At 38.9% G+C, this 17,749-nt stretch overlaps 1 protein-coding gene across 3 annotated transcripts in view; it reads right to left on the reverse strand.

Annotated features, from left to right (window-relative positions):
- Positions 1–1,959, reverse strand: part of IL22RA2 (interleukin 22 receptor subunit alpha 2) — a 29,827-nt gene extending 27,868 nt beyond the window's left edge. For all 3 annotated transcript variants that reach the window (XM_001171411.2, XM_527512.3, XM_001171428.2), the window contains exon 1: positions 1,728–1,959. The gene's annotated coding sequence lies outside the window, so the exon portion shown is untranslated. The remainder of the gene's footprint in view (positions 1–1,727) is intronic.
- Positions 1,960–17,749: the final 15,790 nt, after the last annotated feature.

Here is a 17,749-nt window from a genome sequence, read left to right on the forward strand (position 1 = left end):
TCCTGATCAAAGGGTCTTAGAAGAGAGCTTATCAGAAATTTCCTCAGAAACCAGATCCCAGTGGACCAGGCCACTATCAATTTTCATTTAACAAATTTCAGTTATTGGAGGGCAGTTGCGCTGCATGCTTTCTGAGGCCAGCCCTACGTGGAAAGTTTTGTGTGGATAACATCAGGTTTCCCAGTGCCTCTGTTCTATGGCAGTCTTCTGAATCCAGGCTTGTATCTCCTCCAGCTGAAGTTTTTGGTGCTTATAAGGTAGCTTCTGCTTTGAAAGAAGAAACATGCAGCACGTTTTATGTTCCCTTTTCACCTCTTCATGCTCCTTAGCTTGCAACCTTCTCAGCATTGTTATTCACTTCCCTGCTAATGTTTACCACTTCACATTTACTTTGGTATTTAAATGGGGGATGATAATCTGGGTTTGCACTATTGATATTCAATGGATTCAATACCAATAGATCTCATTTTGAAGCCACCAAATTGCTCCAAGTTCCAGCTAAGAATAAAAGGAAAATATTTAAATTCAGGGTTTTATGATGAGAGCAGCAGAGAACGAAATTGAGGTTTCCACTGGGTTGCTGACTTTGTCAAACAAATGAGGGGAAATTAGGGGGAGTGGGATAAGCAAAACATATTTAAGAGCTGAATTCTCCCCAAAACGTGAGCTTTGGTGCTCTGTTAAATTTCACAAACCAGACCAGTTCTGTCACTGTTCAATTAGCTCTAGTTGTGTAATAGAACCTGCATAAAAGCCAACACTGTCAACAAGGCCTCAAGGTAGATGAAAAGATAAAATTAAATTCTAATTTCCCATCAATCTGGAAGCAGAAGAATTTGTACAGAATTGTTTCAAATGAAATGCTGTTTTGTTTGGGAAGTAAGAAAGTTTTAGTCACTAGGGGATCTCCGCTCTGCCTCCTTTCAGGCATGAAATGCTGGCTTCATTCCCTGCCCTCCCCCGACCTCAGCCCCACTCCGCAGCAGGGAGAGTCCACCTTGACGGTGACAACGGGTATTTCCATCATCGTGTTGACTCTGGAGAGAACTTGCTTAAGCCCGTGTCTTGAACAGATTTGATTCTCTTCTTCCTTTCTTCTTGTGGCTTCCAGCAGACCAACCATTTATCTAATTAAGGAATCATTGTTCATTGTTTTTAGGTGTGATATGGAATTTTGGTTATTATTTTTATTTTTTTTTAGAGCTACCTATTATAGTACTACAGATGAAATGGTGTCATGTCTGGGATTTGCTTCAAAATAATACAAAGGCCTGGGAAACGGGGTTACCATCCATGAGCTGATAATTGTTGAAATTGGGTGTCAGGTTTATTATACTCTACTTTTGTATGTACTTAAAATTGTTCATAACAAAGAAAAAAGATTTTTAAAGTTTATCTACAAGATGTGGCCAGACATGGTGGCTCACACCTGTAATCTCAGCACTTTGGGAGGCGGAGGTGGGTGGATCATTTGAGGTGTGGAGTTCCAGACCAGCCTGGCCAACATGGTGCAACCCTGTCTGTACTAAAAATACAAAAATTAGCCAGGCGTGACAGTGTGTGCCTGTAATCCCAGCTACTCAGTGGGGCTGAGGCAGGAGAATTGCTTGAGTCAAGGAGGTGAGGTTTGCAGTGAGCCGAGATCGCGCCACTGTGCTCCAGTCTGGGCAGTGATAAAGCGAGAGTCCATCTCAAAATAAATAAATAAATAAATAAAGTTTACCTACAAGATGCTGTCTTCCTTTTGGTAATTTTAATGCCATTTTAGTGTCAATAATAAGATCTAATAATTATGGGACACCATGTTATGTTTTTCCCATATTTTGTCTTTGTTAACCCTCTTATGAAGTCTAGGAGATTGGTATTATTATTCATTTGATGTTACAGATGAAGAAACTGAGACATAGATAGAGAGGTCGAGAGAACTTGACCAGGGCTCTATAGCGAGTAGTGGTAAAGTGAGGACTGAAATCAGATCTGGTTAGCCTCAGGGCCTGAGGAGTATTATGAAACTCCTCTTGTGTTATTCTTTGCTTGTAATAGACATTCCATAAAGGGATAGAATGATGCCAAAGAACATTTGTCCATTGGCTTCTTGAATTGTTTATTCAGTCAAACAAATGTTTATTGAGCATCTGTTATATGCCAGGCACTGTGTTAGACATCGGGGATGCAGAAATGAACAAGACTACAGAGCCAGCCCTCAGGGAACCAACAGCATTTTCTTCAACCAGGTCTTGGTAGCAAAGGGCTAAGTGTTTCTTATTGTTTTTCAGAGAAGTGTTTAAAAACTGGTGTTCAGTATGACTTTGGCGCTGTCCATTGAAGGAAAGTCAGAGCAACTGTGTTTCTGCTAGGCCCTTTCCTTCATCCTATGATTTGGTGGGCAGCTGAGCATCTTTTAAAAGTTTCATCATGAATGATAATCTGAACACCACCCTTCTCCCTCTCTGGAAAACTATAGAGCTGTAGAGCCAACAACAGGGAAACAACTTGTTCTTTCTTATTTGCTGGGACCTTAATAGCTCCACCGAGTAATATCCATGTCCTTTAAGCAGTTCGGCATTCTGGAAATAATTGGCATGCAAAAATTCAAAATGGTTTGTGAACTTGAATTCAGAAAAGAAAAAGAAACATTGTTATTCAAACACAGGTGATAAGCACAATGACTAATCTGAGTTTTTGGACTGTGATCACTAATACATTATTTAAAATCTCCACTCATAGGACATAGGGCTTAATGAGGTTAACCTTTCCTGCTCTTCACTCTTATTTTTCTGGATAAAAGATGCTATTGATTTTGCTTTGATTATTCTTTAAAAAATTTTTTTAAATTTATTTCTGAAAACCAAAACATAAAGGAGTGGTAACATTTAAAAAATATTTATTTATTTTTATTTCAATAGCTGTGCAATAGTGCAAGTGGTTTTTGTTTACCTGGATGGATTGCACAGTGGTGAAGTCTGAGATATTATTGCATCTCTCACCCGAGTAATGTACATTGTACCCAATATGTAGCTTTGATTATTCTTCACCCAAGGTCACCTTGAAACCCCTACCAGATATCATCAATCATTATGCCCATGCACCGGTATGTTTGTATGTATTGTTTGATCCTGAAAATATCTTCATGGCATAACCAGAATCCAGCTGGTTTTCACCTCCTCCACTGTACCCATTTGGGTAACCTGCTATCATCATCTCTTGTGTGGACTGTGGCCACAGCCTCCTTACTGGTCTGCCTGCCTCTGTCACTGTTCTCTGCATCAGGTGGAGTGTTCCTATTAAATGTCAGAATAGAACATTTTATTCAGAACCCTGTGATGCCTTCCCATCTCACTCAGATTGAAAGTCAACATTTTTACAGTCCCTTACTAAGCCCTATATAACCAGGCCCCATTACCTCTAAATTTATTTCCTACTGCTCTCCTCCCAACCCATGGTGCTCCCTCCTGGGTGGTCTTTTTGCTGTTTCTCAAACATATCAGGCACATCCCCACATTAGCAAGGTTCCCTCTGCTCCAATGCTCTTCCTGAGATGTCCAGGCTCACTCCCTCACCTCCTTCATGTCTCTGCTCAAATATTACCTTATCAGTGAATTCTATGACACCCAAAATAGCAGTCCCCAACAGCTGTCCCTGGCACCTTTATCTGTTTGTTTTCCAAAACATTTATCATCATTTGGCAGGCTATGTTTCATTTTATTCTTGTTGTCTGTCTCCCCAACTAGGATATAAGCTCCACGAGGTCAGGGATGTTATGTGTTTTGTTCACTGCTTTAACTCTAGCACTTAGGACAAGGCTGGGGACACAGTAAGCCCTTATCACATGTCTAGTGAATCAATAAAAAGGAATGTGATTTTAGCAACTGCCATGAATTTACAAGAATTAAGCTAAAGGAACAGGAAGGTGCTTTTCTGCTTTTTATGGTCTGAAGTAGGAGTCCTGAGGGGAAGGGGCTGAGAGGTTACTATGGTCAGATACTCACGAGCTCAGACACTCATGGGCAACAATGACCTTTGCAAAATCATGCAATGTTGCAGTCAGCTCATCAGTTGGATAAATTAATCTGAGTGACCTAGGAATTATCTGCTTCTTAAGGATACATAGATTTCCCTGAGAAATCATCTGGGTGCTTTTGGAATTTGGGGGCAGAAAATACAGGATAGTATTATCTGACAATTTTCTAATTCTTCTATGGTAATTAGTGTGTTTCGATTTTTTTTTTATCTCATCTAGATTCAGTTTCTACACAGTATATTTTCTTTAGAAGACTATCCTTTTTATTCATGACTTTAAATTTATTGGTACAGAGTTGTGCAAGTTATTCCTTTATGATTTATTTAATTCTCCTGTTTCTGTGACTTCCCTTTTATAATTTCCTGTTTTGAGTAATGATTTTCCCCTTGTTTTCTTAGTAAATTGGCTGGATATTTATTTTCAAATTTCTTTTCAAGGAACTAAATTTTGTAGTTTTGTATTCTACTTTAAAAAAAGTCATGTCTCATTTTTATCTCCTTTACCTTTAAAAATTCCTTCCTTTTGTTTTTGTTTTATTTAATTTGTTGGATTTTTCAAAAAACAAAAACTCCTGAGTCAGATATTTGTTCTGTTTGTTTTATTCTTTATTTTATACCAATACAAATTTTTACACTAGGGATTTCTCTGAAATGTATAAGCTCCCTCATTGGCTCTAAAATGTGATGTTTTCTTTTTTCTTATTTTTATTATTTTTTTTTTTAGCAATTCTGCAATTTAGATTTCTTTTCCTCACCCAAGGGTTTTTAAGGAAAGAATGAAAAGCAAAAATTCCAAATGGAAGGGCTGTTTAATTTTAATTCTCATTGTTGCTTTTTCATGATATCCAGAGAAGAAGAAAAAAGATGCTTGACTTACGTAACCATGCTCAATTTGGAAATACTCTCTCTTTTTGCTTTGATTTCTGGGAGGTGGATTAGCATTTACTATTAGATTCACTATTTAATTTACTCTTTAAGAACAAAGATAAAGTGTAGCCAGACAACTGCTTAGGAGTGTATCAGTTCAACAAGATGTACATTGAGCTCTAAACAAAATTTAAAAATCTTCATGAGCCTTAGAATAAGAAAAATACCTTTTACATTTTAAAACAGTGACTTAAATTTTTTTTTTACTGTAGCATATGAGCAGCCACCATAAGTAACTTATTTTGTATTTCTAGCTTCACCTAAAGCTATTTCTGGATGTGGCTGCTAGTTTGTCAAAGTTAAATAAAGCGTGACGCATATTGTTCAAAGGCAAGCGGAAGATCTAACGTTTCTTTTTGAAATATAGGAAACTGGAGATATCAGGCAACAGTGGAAAAGCATGCACTTTGGAGAAAGGTGAAACCTGAATTCAATTCTCTCAAAATGTACTTCGAGCCTCATCCATTTGCATTGGGGTCCCCATCCTGGTACTTAAAGGCATGTAGGATGCCATTTCTCATTCCCCCCAAGTGCTCCCACACAAACCCAGAGTACTCACTAACTTCATTTGATTTCTGGGGTCTCTGGACTCCTTAACTGAACCCACTTAGACATCCCATATGCCTTAAAATAGGGGCTCCACCTCAGCCATGGGAAGGATTCCAACCTTCTTCCACATCCATGTTCCTTGCTTAGCCCAACAAGACCCTGGCAGAGGCTCCTGCCCAAGGGCCATGCTGGGCCTTGGGCTCCCCTCTCGGCCCTTAGCTGGCTCCTTGTCCTCTGAGCTGCACTTGTTCCAGCCTGAGGCATCCCTCCCTCCCACCCTTCATCCACAAGACCCCAGCCCTGCCTCCTCAATGTTTTATTTGCATTCTGAGTTCCTACTATATTGTATTCCCAAGACATATCTCCTCTAAATTTCTAAATTACAGTAAAACAACTTCTAAATTTCATGTGTGATATGGTTTGGCTGTGTCCCCACCAAAATCTTGTCTTGCATTGTAGCTTCCATAATCCCCATATATTGTGGGAGGGACCTGGTGGGAGGTAAATGAATCATGGGGGTGTTTTTTTCCCATGCTGTTCTCATGATAGTGAATAAGTCTTACAAGATCTGATGATTTTATAAAGGGCAGTTCCCCTGCACACATCTCTTGCCTGCCACCATGTAAGACGTGCCTTTGCTTCTCCTCCTTCTGCCATGATTGTGAGGCCTACCCAGTCATGGGGAACTGTGAATCCATTAAACCTCTTTTTATTTATAAATTACCCAGTCTTGGGTATGTCTTTATTAGAAGTGTGAGAAAGGACTAATACACTGTACCTCAGTTTCCTCACTGGAAAAAATGTATAATACTAGCCTTACCAGATAGCTAGGAGTGTCAATAAGAGAAACTTTGCCAACCATCTGCCTATAGTAGAGGCTCAGGTGCATTAGTTCTCCCTCCCATTTCTTTCCACTTCCTGCTGGAGCATGTACCCAGGCTACCCATAGCTGCTTTAATGTTTCCCAAACTTGCAAGCAGGAATCAAGGTGTGTGGAGAGAGAGGAGTCTCCATAGGTCCCAGGAGAGAGTCATACCTGATTCTCAGTCCTACAGAGGGGAAGTTAAAATAATGGGAAATGAGCAGTTCTACAGATGCAGTAACATAGGTAGAATTGTTGAGGTAAAGTTAGTTCACTGAATTTGGCAAGCTGTTATAGCTGGTTTTTTGTTTTTGATTTTATCTAGCTTTTTGCAATCTGACTATAATCCTGTACGTTTATCCATATATTTTATTGACTTTCAGTCAGTTCTGGCTTGCAAGAATTTCTGCAATTCTTCTGTAGAAGTTTTCAAAATTTCTGGAATCACAGAAAACAGACATGTTTCTTTCTCTATAATACATAAAATAAATTATATTAATATTATAGGTTATATATAATAACACATATAAATAAATATAAAATTTTATATATAGAAATATATTTTTTATTTTTATAAGTACATATTTATTTGTAAACTGTAAAACCATAATAAAGGAGTAAAACTGACATGAATATAAGTGAAATGGAGGGGGTTGTGTAGACAATATGTTTAGCTGACAAATATTTATTGAGCACTTGTCCTATGCCAGGCACTGTCTGAAGTTCTGGGAATACGCAGGGATTAGACAAGTTCTTGTTCTCATAGAGCTGATATCCTAGTGTCCGTGGCAGGGAGGCAGATAATAAACTGACACATCACTATTTTGTCAGGTGGTGCTAAGTGCCATGGAGACACAGTAGGTGCAGGGAGGGAGAATAATGGGAAGATACCATTGCAGGTAGGGGGTGAGGAATAGCCTTGCTGGACAGGGACATATGAACAAAGATCTGAGTTGGGTGAGGCAGGATGCCACACAGACATTGGAGGAGGAAAATCTGAGCAGGGGGCACAGCAAAGCCCCAAGGCTGAGGCCAGATGAAGGAGCAGAAGGCAATGTGGCTGGAGAGGAGGGAGCAAGGGGCAGAGTGTTGGTGGTGAGGTCAGGGGCCCAGCAGCCTGATCCAGGGGACTTGAACAGGATGGAAGGACTTTGGGTGCGTTCTGAAGAAGGGGAAGCCACTGGAAGGCATTAAGTAGAAAAAATTGGAAGTGAGAGTAATTATATGTGAAAGTTGTTAGAGTCACAATGGAGTGACGATGAGGCAGGACAGGTAGCCAAGGAAGTAAGTGCAGTTAACACAATGAGCCCCAGTATTCGCATTGTAATCCAGCTCATGCAAGCACAGCTATCTCCTGCAGGGAATATTTCCCATAGATAGCATTTGCACTTTGATTTTACCTCTTCTCAAACTGACCCTGTTCTCATGATAATAGTAAAAAACACACCCCTAGGTGGAGATTTAAGATGCTAATGAATTATGTGATGTATGAACAAGCATGTACAGCTACTGCACATGTGCACCCAGAGGACCACCGAGGACATGCTTACTAGCAACACCTTTTCTCACCCTCTTATGAATAATCATGTAAGAGTCCCATAAAAGGATTTCTCCAGCAATAATCAGTGCTGTCCATTCAGTGGCTCATGCCTGTAACCCAGCACTTTGGGAGGCCGAGGTGGGTGGATCACCTGAGGTCAGGAGTTTGAGACCAGCCTGGTCAACATGGTGAAACCTCGTTTCTACTAAAAATACAAAAAAAGTAGCCAGGTGTAATGGCACATGCCTGTAATCCCAGCTACTTGGGAGGCTGAAGCAGAACTGATTGAACCTGGGAGGTGGAGGTTGCAGTGAGTCATGACTGTGCCACTGCACTCCAGCCAACAGAGTAAGACTCTGTTCCCCCTTGGCCCCCTGGAAAAAAAAAAATAACAATGATAAGAGGCAAGATCAATGGCCACCAAAATTTTATTTTTTCCCATAGCGTTGCTGGGGTGGCATGGCTGCCTGCCCTGGGTTCATCCTGTCCCTAAGTGGAACTCCCTATGGCTGAGGGACTCAGAATCAAATGACTTATAGCCAATTAAATGTTCTAGTCCAGATGCCCAATTAAATGGGCATGGACAGACATTCATTAGCCTTTAAATTATTTTCTAAGTAAAAAGTCAACAAACAAAAAGTTAAAGGTGAGGTTACAAAACTGACTTTTCTTTAACCTCTATGCTACTGTAATCTTGGGTTTTGTTATTGACTTATAGCAATTATTTATACAAAACATAAGAATTGTTCTGAAAAAATTAAAAAATATATACCTGCATGACTCATAACTGGAAATATTATACCAGGAGGCTTTTCACTTGATATCTTTATCCTTTTACTTATTATTTTCTTTTAATTCTACAGGAAGCAGTAAATTCTTTACGGTTGGAGTGGATGAAGAGGTGCCATGTAATAGCTCAGAAGGCAAAGTCCCTTGTTTTACCAGCTGTTTAGGCATCCATGTACTCATCCTTGATTTGAAGGGTTTGAGTTAATTCTATCCTTCCAAATCAGCCCTTACAATCTCATGTGCCCACCTCTTCTGCAACAGTCTCTGGGCCTAGAGGGAGGACGCTTGCAATACAGGATTTTTTGCATGTTCCCAGTGGCTCCACCCCATTCTCCCAGTGCACATGCAGGCCCTTAGTCTGAACTCACTCTACATTGATTTATTTCCCTTACTGAGCATGTGTTAAGGGATGGAATTTTTCACCATGGGCATGTTTAGGCAAGCCCCCTGTGCACAATGTCCTGGATGGCATTTGGCTGTCTTCTGCCTCTATCATTCCCCCATCTAAAAAAGTACATCTAACTGCCATTAGAATAAGGATAAGAAGAAAGACAAAGACCGATCTTAACTGCTTCCTGCTGACAGAGGGCACTGTTTTGGAAAGACAGCAGTTGGGTCTCCCTCAGAGGCCTATCTAAGGGTATCTGGTAAAAGGGACCATCATTCGAGGATCTGGTTGCATAACTGTTTGGAGTTTGAGGGCCTGAAGGCGAGAAGAGACAAACCAGGTTATTAGAAGACATGTACCAAAATGAAATGGGGGAAGGGTAAGGACAGTTCAAAAATCCTGAGGCTGCTGACATGCCCAGATAACTGGTGGCTATAGTTGTGCCTGCTAATATTTGGGTGCATGGGACTTGGCTTTGGTTAGCTCCTGTAGTTTATTTTCCCAAAAAAGAAACCTCTGGGTTATGGGCACCCTATTTACTCCCATTATCTGGCAGGATTTGTAGGATAATTGTTCAGAACTAGAATACTGTTCCAGATTTTTACATTACCCATGCCTTTTGTTTCTTCTGAGCTGCAGCCAGAGATCACTGGTTAGTTCACAGGAATAAGCAGGGTTAATTTAAAATGTAGGCAAAAAACTTAAAAACAACTAATGAGTCTAGAATTTAATGATAAATGTATGATAAGTTTTGAAACATAATTTCTTTCTCCCCAGTCCTCATTTTTGTTAAAAACAAATCATAATAGGAGTGAGTTGTTTGTAAAATAAACTTTAGTCTTACACTTAGTCTGCTTATTTGCACAAAGTACAACAAGAATAATTATTTTTACATAGGCTTTTTAAATTGGCTTTGATGGAACTCTGTTCCACAAGGAATTTCAGATAGGACTTCATAAAAATGAGCCCAGCCATGGGTTTGTACCCTCAAATACCTATGAGTTGGGTGAATTGCTCTCTTCTTGAGGTCCCAAGAATATGCGGTTCCTGGCCCTGTTAGAAAGTGACATTCTTTACTCACTACAGGTTAGGGAACCTGTATGGGGACTGTGTAGACAAAGTATGAGGCTGGTTTACCCAAGGGGCTTTTATTGGCTCTGCAAGTTGAGCTTGATTCCTTAAAGGGAAACATACCCTTCCAGTCAAAGTTACAGTTACTGGTTGGTAAAGTTAAAGTTACAGCTACTGGTTGGTAAAGCAACCAGTTTCTCCAATTGCATCCTGTTGCAAAAGAAAGTGGATTCCTACTGCACTGATGCAAATAACCGTGTTGCCCTAAGTTAAGAATACTCACAGATAGTTTCCAAATTCTAGAGGAAGCAGGCAGAGAGAAAAAAAAGTGCTAAATTTTGTTCACAGGAGTCTGCGTTACTCAATTATTAAAGATTGTGTATAGCTCAAAAAAAAGATCAGCAATGTTTTAAGCTAAAGTTTAAAAAAGATTACTTCAATTTTCTATTAGTTCAATCTGTTCAGTTAACTCTTGTTCTGCTTGATATTTGTGAACATTTCAGCTCTTCATGAGTCCTGTACATTTTTCCGTTATTCCAATGTCACAATCTCCAAAGTTATCAGAAACCTGCATTTGAGAGCACCTGTTAAGTTTCTATAGCTGATTATAAATCCTATTTGAAGAAGATCAAAACAAAACAATGGTCTGTGAATAGCAAAATGTCCATGGTAGTTACAGTCAAAAACACAATTGACAAAGAAATTTGGTTATCTCTGTGGCTTATAATCACCTAACATAACACCTTTAATTGTGATTGATAGCATATACTTAGATATTAGAATTTTAGAAATCCCATACAGTTTTGGAACATATATTATTATTCACTAAAATATAACCCAAAGAAGATTAAATATCATTTTGGCAATCCCATGTACATAAACTTGTCAGGTAATCCTATTTACCTCTCTTCTGGATGCTCCAGGGATGCTAGGGGTCATGAAAGACAACCTTGAAGCTGACATTTGATTTTGGGAAGCCCATTAAATATGTTAGAGGTTTAAAACAATGTTATGAAGTAGAATTCCAGATTACCATAAATTACTTATTTTGCCAAAATGATGACTCAAAAATTTTAAAACAAGCCAAAAACTTTTACTCATTTGGAGGGAAGACTTAGATTTCCAAAGAATTTGTCTCCTGTCTTCACTTTCATTTCCTTGGCAGTCTATCTGGAAGACAAACTGAAATATTTAATTATCCTTTATTATTACATGAAAATCTTATACAAGGGAGAGAAAGCCAAATTTTACCCTTACATTAGTTTACTATTAATGTCAACCCCAATTTTTTAATGAAACCTTATAGACAATTCTATCCAATCTTAACCAGTTTGATCATGAGGCAAGATTCCTATAAACTTTTTATAACCTTTTACAAATTACTAATTTACTAATCTGCTAAAGAGCAGATTAGGGCTTTAAGAAAACCTTGTTGTGCTTTCATTTCAATGCTCAGTTTGTAGAAAAACCATATAATACAGTTTTGGATTTAATCAATGTTCACACACAGAATTTCTTTTGCAAGATTAATTTTTAGAAACCTCCCACAACTTGTTTAAACCTTTAGCTTTATCTTATCTAATTTATAATAGTCCTTTAACCTTAGGCAAAAATTTACATTTCCATGCATTCTTATAATCTTTGACTAATAACACATTTTACTGTTCTTACATACCTTGCATGTAAATCTATTTTCAGTGGTCTCAATTACAAGTTATAATGGTACCTCTTAGCAATTTTTAATTTTAGTTTAAAACCTGGTAAGTCGTTTTAATTACGCACTAGGTGCTGATAAAGTTTGATTCCTTCCAGCATAATTAAGGGTGTGGTTAATTCCATATGTCCCCAGGCCTTACCAAGTTGTAAAGCAGGCAGATTGAACAGTTTTCAAAGGCAAAAGAAGCAGTTTACAACCTTAAAACATTTAGCAACCTAGTGCCTGACTTGCATAATTTAGACCAGCTATTTACATTTTAAGAACATTTGCATTTTATCAATTATCTTTAAGACTACTTTTATTTCTCAGAGATTAAAGTCACAAGAGCTAAAAGGCATTATAGCTTTTATCTTTCCTCCAAAAATATTTGATCTTAGTGCTTATTTTTCTTTAAGCCAATTAATTAGAGCTCTTTTTTATAACTACACAGATGGAGAAGAAGATTGAGTGTTATAAGATTTTTCATTTGCCCATCTCCTAATTGGATTCTTGGTCTCTGGGTGGGACCCTTTAAGAGCAGGGCTAAGAAAGCATGCAGTTTATTTTCTTTTTCTTTTCTTTTTTTTTGAGAAAGAGTTTCACTCATGTTGCCCAGGCTGGAGTGCAATGGTGCGATCTCAGCTCACTGCAACCTCCGCCTCCCAGGTTCAAGCGATTCTCTTACCTCAGCCTCCTGAGTGGCTGCATGCAGTTTCTAGGGCCTAATAAACAGGCATAGCTGGAAAACAAAAACTGATTTTGAGAGCGATCTATTTGCCTCTAATTCCTGGGGTTCCATGAGGAAAACAGAGGTTTCTCCCAAAATGGAATCCATGGTGCCTTTTCTGTTTTTACCAAGCAGCCCTATGCCATCAGAAATTATCTTAGGGCCTCTCATGTGCACATTAAGACTGGCAAGACAAGGTGGAGAAAAGTAATTCAGTCAACTGAGAAAAAAACCTTTTTCCAGCAAAACAAGATCCAAGAAGAGAAAAACATAAAGGCCTTTCAAATATACGTATAACTTGGATATCCACTTTTAATTAAGCTGAGCTCTCTTTAAGAAAGTCCTTTTAAATCCCACATTACCTGACTTTAGCCATGCCAAGCAGCCAATATTTCTGGCTTTGGAAGTTTATCAAAAGAACCTCAAGGTTCAACCAACAAGCCTCAATTAAGACACGCAAAGCACACCAGATTGGCTACACCTTAAGACCAGCCTCATAAAACCTTTTTCACTAATGGAAACTTTACAGGGAATATAAACAGTGATCCTTATCATTCTTTTCACCAGTTTGCACAGGGAGAGAGAGGCCAAAAGTCTGACTGGTTAAAAAAATTTTATCCTTTTGCTGGCATGTCACGCTTCTGGGTTCCCTTCCCCTGAGCTCAATTCTAAGCCAACCAGTTTAAGGTTTGGGAAATTAACTTTTCTCAGTTTGGAGGATGCATCCTATGGGAATGTCCTTTAGTACAGGGACACAGTCACCCATCTGTGAAGAGAGGACAAAGGAGGAAAAAGTAAAAAAAGGTTTTTTTCAAAGGCTCCCCAGGAGTTAAGGATGCATTTGAAAGGGGGACAGATTGAAGATGAATGGCTACTTATCTAGAAAGAGGGGAGCCAGGCATCCCTGGTTCCTTTCTCTTTCTAGGAAATAGCCAGGGTATGTGAGGGAAAGAAGGAACAAGCATCCATTTTCCTTCTTCTGTCCTTATGTCCCCAAGTCCTGACAACCTCGACAGGGTGCCAACCATGGGTGCCAATACGGTTCTCACCCATGGTAACAGGGGACCTAGTGGATGGGATTATCCACTGTTACCCACAAACTGTCTTTCCCCCTGCTGTCAATAGCCTTCAAGTGCCCTAGACCTCATTTAGGCCATTGATACTAGTATGACCTTTATCCATGAAACAAGAGGCTTGGCTTAATTGTCAGGAATTAGTCATGCTCACCTATACTGTGCTTTTTAATTTTTGTTGTTGTCTGCCTCTGGATCCCTCCGATGCAGTTATCTTTCCTAGGGCTTCTACATGAAGCTTGGAATTGAGTTTGGGACAAAAGAACTGCCTCAGTAGGTGGGTGCATGGACTCATCAATCCCCAGGTGTCCCTCACCAGTCTGGCTGCTGTCGCCTTATCATAAGCTGAAGGCTAAGGTGCAACTGTGAAATTAGGTCCTTCTCAAACAAGGGAGGGAAAATGGTGTCCTGTGAATTAGGGTCCTGGTCTAATAAGATGCCTTCCAAAAGGAAGAAAACTTCTGGCACAGAGAAGACCCCTCTACCCGCAGGGCTGTGTTATTAGGTTGGTGCGAAAGCAATTGTGGTGCCCATCATTCTAAGTAATGGCAAAAACCACAACTACTTTCACACCAGCCTACTAACTCATGACTTGGTGGACAAAAGAAAATAACAACAACAACAACAACAGCTTAAATGCAGGGCTGGGTTTACTGCTGACAAGGTGGAGAAAAGAAAAATATGCCTGAGGAAGAAACCTCTTGTTCTTATGCAAATGTATTTCTCCAACAGGCAGAGAAACTTAATTGCTATTGCACTGAGCTGGACCCCTTGGCTTGGGGTGGGGAAGACTCTGTGGATATATGGCAGGGGACACTGGCCAGTTGGCTGCATGGGGCCCAGGCCCCTGAGATCACCCTGGGGCTGGGGCAGCAGCTGTGGCTCAGTCCTGCACTGGATGGCTGTTGGACACCACATGCACATGCAGCAGACAGTCATGCACCCCAGCCTGGAGGGAAGGGGGAATGGGGAGATGCTGTCTTCCTATCCATCCTACACATGTGCCTGTGGCCATTGGGTTGGGAGTGGAACACCCCCAATATTGTAAAAGAAAAGATAGGTGCCATTACAGTCCCCCTAAAAAGAAGGAAAATGCCATAGAAAAGACTGGGTTGGACTGAGGCCGACGTTCCTGACCCCTGAGAGCAATGGGGGGTTGAAGGGTGGGGTGCAATTTCCCCCATCCTTAGAAAACACCTGAGAACAAGAAAGCTCAGAAACAAAAGGGAAAGAAATGTTCTGGGTTCACATTTTACTCACCCAGGCAATGTCAGCTTTCTCATTATAACTTTTGGCTTTTGATTTTTTTTTTTTAATTTTCCAATCTGGACAAATAGTGTTTTAAAGACCTTTATTTTAACCCCCTCAATTTCCATTCTATTTATTTCATTTCTTAACAACCATCCAAAGATTTCTATCACCCTTCTGGGGTGACTCCTTTGACTCTCTTTTGCCTTTCTCATTTTTTTTTAAATTACCTCAACATTTTATTAAGGATCTGTAAGACCCACAAGGGACAGCAAATTTGATACGACTTGTCAAACAATTGTATGGTTCTGTCGGAGAAATGTCACCCGGGATGCCTATGTAAAAGGGACCTCTTTAACCCCCAAATTTACCATGACCTGGGTAATAGGCATATACAGTGGGAGAATATCCTGGTCATCATAAAGCCAGTACCATGTGGTTTGCTTATGAATCATATCTACTGCTTCATCTGGGTTACTCCACTTGGCATTTTATAGGGAGAGTTGGGCAGTCCCTTTCTTGGGGTAAACAGACTTTACAGTGGCATTTATCCAGTCCACTAGGGTTGGATGTTCTCTCAGGAATAACCTCCTATGCATTTGGATCACTTATACTCATTAGAGATTTAACAGTGAGCTGTGGGTCATGGATCAAACTAAAGAAGCTCTTTCACTCTGTAGCATTTAAAATTAAGGATTCTGTCCTTAAATTAGTTATTTTTAAATCCATTATAGTAAAAGTGTCTCAGGAAGCTGACTATACCAATCTACAAAATGGAACAATTCCTTTACATTATAGCCTCTGGTTTTAATAGTTGTTTTGCCCTGCCCCTACATTTACTATCTTCTTGGTAACCACAGGTCTCAGAGGTAAATTTTGTTGCCCCGGTTTAATTTATATTTTTGTGAGTAGCTTGGATGCTAGAGGCTTGAGCTGGGACAGACCCACTTCTGGTCTTGGTCCACTCTTAAGGACCAATCCAGCACTCTTTTACTCTCATTTCAGCTTTTACAGATAATAACCAAAGGATGAAACATTTTTCTTCCTTATTAGCTTGCCTTCCCTTATGCATTCAGGGAACTAACTCCCTGGGAGTATGAGTAGGATCCATCTCTAATTCCACTGGTAACTTTTACTTTTAGTAACTGACTATAGCCCAGCTGCAGCTCCTTAAGATGGGCGACCACATGGCTACTCAAGAGTCAGGATTTCTCATTTCACACCCTTTTTTTTTTTCTTTATCCATTTAGTTTTATCTATATAATTTTTTCCTTTATTTTAGAGTGACTCATAAATAGTCTCTAGAAAAAAATTACATTTTCTTTAGCAAAAACTAGATCCTTGTGTTTTCAGAAACCTCCCCAAAAACACCTTTTATTCACCTACTAGTTTAAGTCTTATTAACTCAAATTCCCAGTGGAAAAGAAAACCATAGGTTTACTTAATTTAAACATTACATGATTTATTAACCCAAATCCCCAGTGGGGGAAAAAAGTAACCTAGGTTTACTTAATTTAAACATAACATGACTTTAAGATTTTAAATTACTGGAAAGAATTGAGATTAAATTTACCAAATTAATCTTACCAAAGATTACTAGTCATGGAGCTAAAAGGCATCTGAGCTAGGTTCCATCAGTCTGATAAGCATTAACATTCTCTAAGCCAATTGATTAGAGCTCTTTTGTACCACTTGTTAGTGAAATATCACTTCCACATGGCACATGTAAACATGTAGATATAACAGACATATAGACAACGGCAGGTCCAAAAGATTTTTCATTTGCCTCTTTTCAAAAATTCTCTCCCCTACTTTAGATTATTAATTTTAAAAAGTTATAAGACCAAACAGAAGTTGAAGGAGAGAGTTACCATCCTAGGCCTTTTCAAAAGCGAAAAAAGGACTGAGATATCAATTTGAATAATTTCAAAAAGAAACATTACAGAATTTAAAAATTAAAAACTTTGTGCATTGAGTAACTCAATATTTTAAATAAAATCTTGTTCTAACCAAATCTTTAGTTATTTATTAGTGTATTTTTTTTTTGAGACAGAGTCTTGCTCTTGTTGCTCAGGCTGGAGTGCAATGGTGCGATCTCAGCTCACTGCAACTTCCGCCTCCCAGGTTCAAGTGATTCTCCTGCCTCAGCTTCCCAAGTAGCTGGGATTACAGGCACCTGCCACCATGCCCAGCTAATTTTTTAATTTTTAGTAGAGACAGGGTTTCACCATGTTGGCCAGGCTGGTCTCGAACTCCTGACCTATATGATCTGCTCGCCTTGGCCTCCCAAAGTGCTAGGATTACAGGCGTGAGCACCGCACCCAGTCTAGTGTATTTTTAACATAAAAGTTCAATTTAAAAAAAAGATTATAATTTTCTGTAATTATGGACAACTTAATCACATAACATTTGTATAAATTTCTTTTTTACTAACTTTATTATGACTTACACAGACCATTCACAACATGCTTGGACTTTCTGCTTTGACCTAAGTGTCACTCTTTCTTGAATAACTCGGTCATTTTATCTTAGGACAAAAATTCACCAAACAATATTTTTCTCATACAAAATTACTTTTCTTTTAAGCTTTCTTACCAAAAATACCTCTGTATATCTATACTTTTCTTTATATTGGTCTATTTCCTGGTTCCTTTCACATTCTTATTTATACAGGACTTTTAAATAAGCTTTGAATTAGACAAAAATTATTTACCTTTTAATAAGAACATATTTTAAAAAAAGAATAAAATATAATTTTTTGAATTGGAAAATACCCAGATATTTAATTAAATATCTATTATTGAATTTAATATAATTTTATATTCTAAATTATGGCAAGTTTATTTACAGGTATTTATC

This window comes from Pan troglodytes, chromosome 5 (genome assembly GCF_028858775.2).
Source record: "Pan troglodytes isolate AG18354 chromosome 5, NHGRI_mPanTro3-v2.0_pri, whole genome shotgun sequence".
In the NCBI taxonomy this organism is placed as follows: Eukaryota; Metazoa; Chordata; class Mammalia; order Primates; family Hominidae; genus Pan; species Pan troglodytes.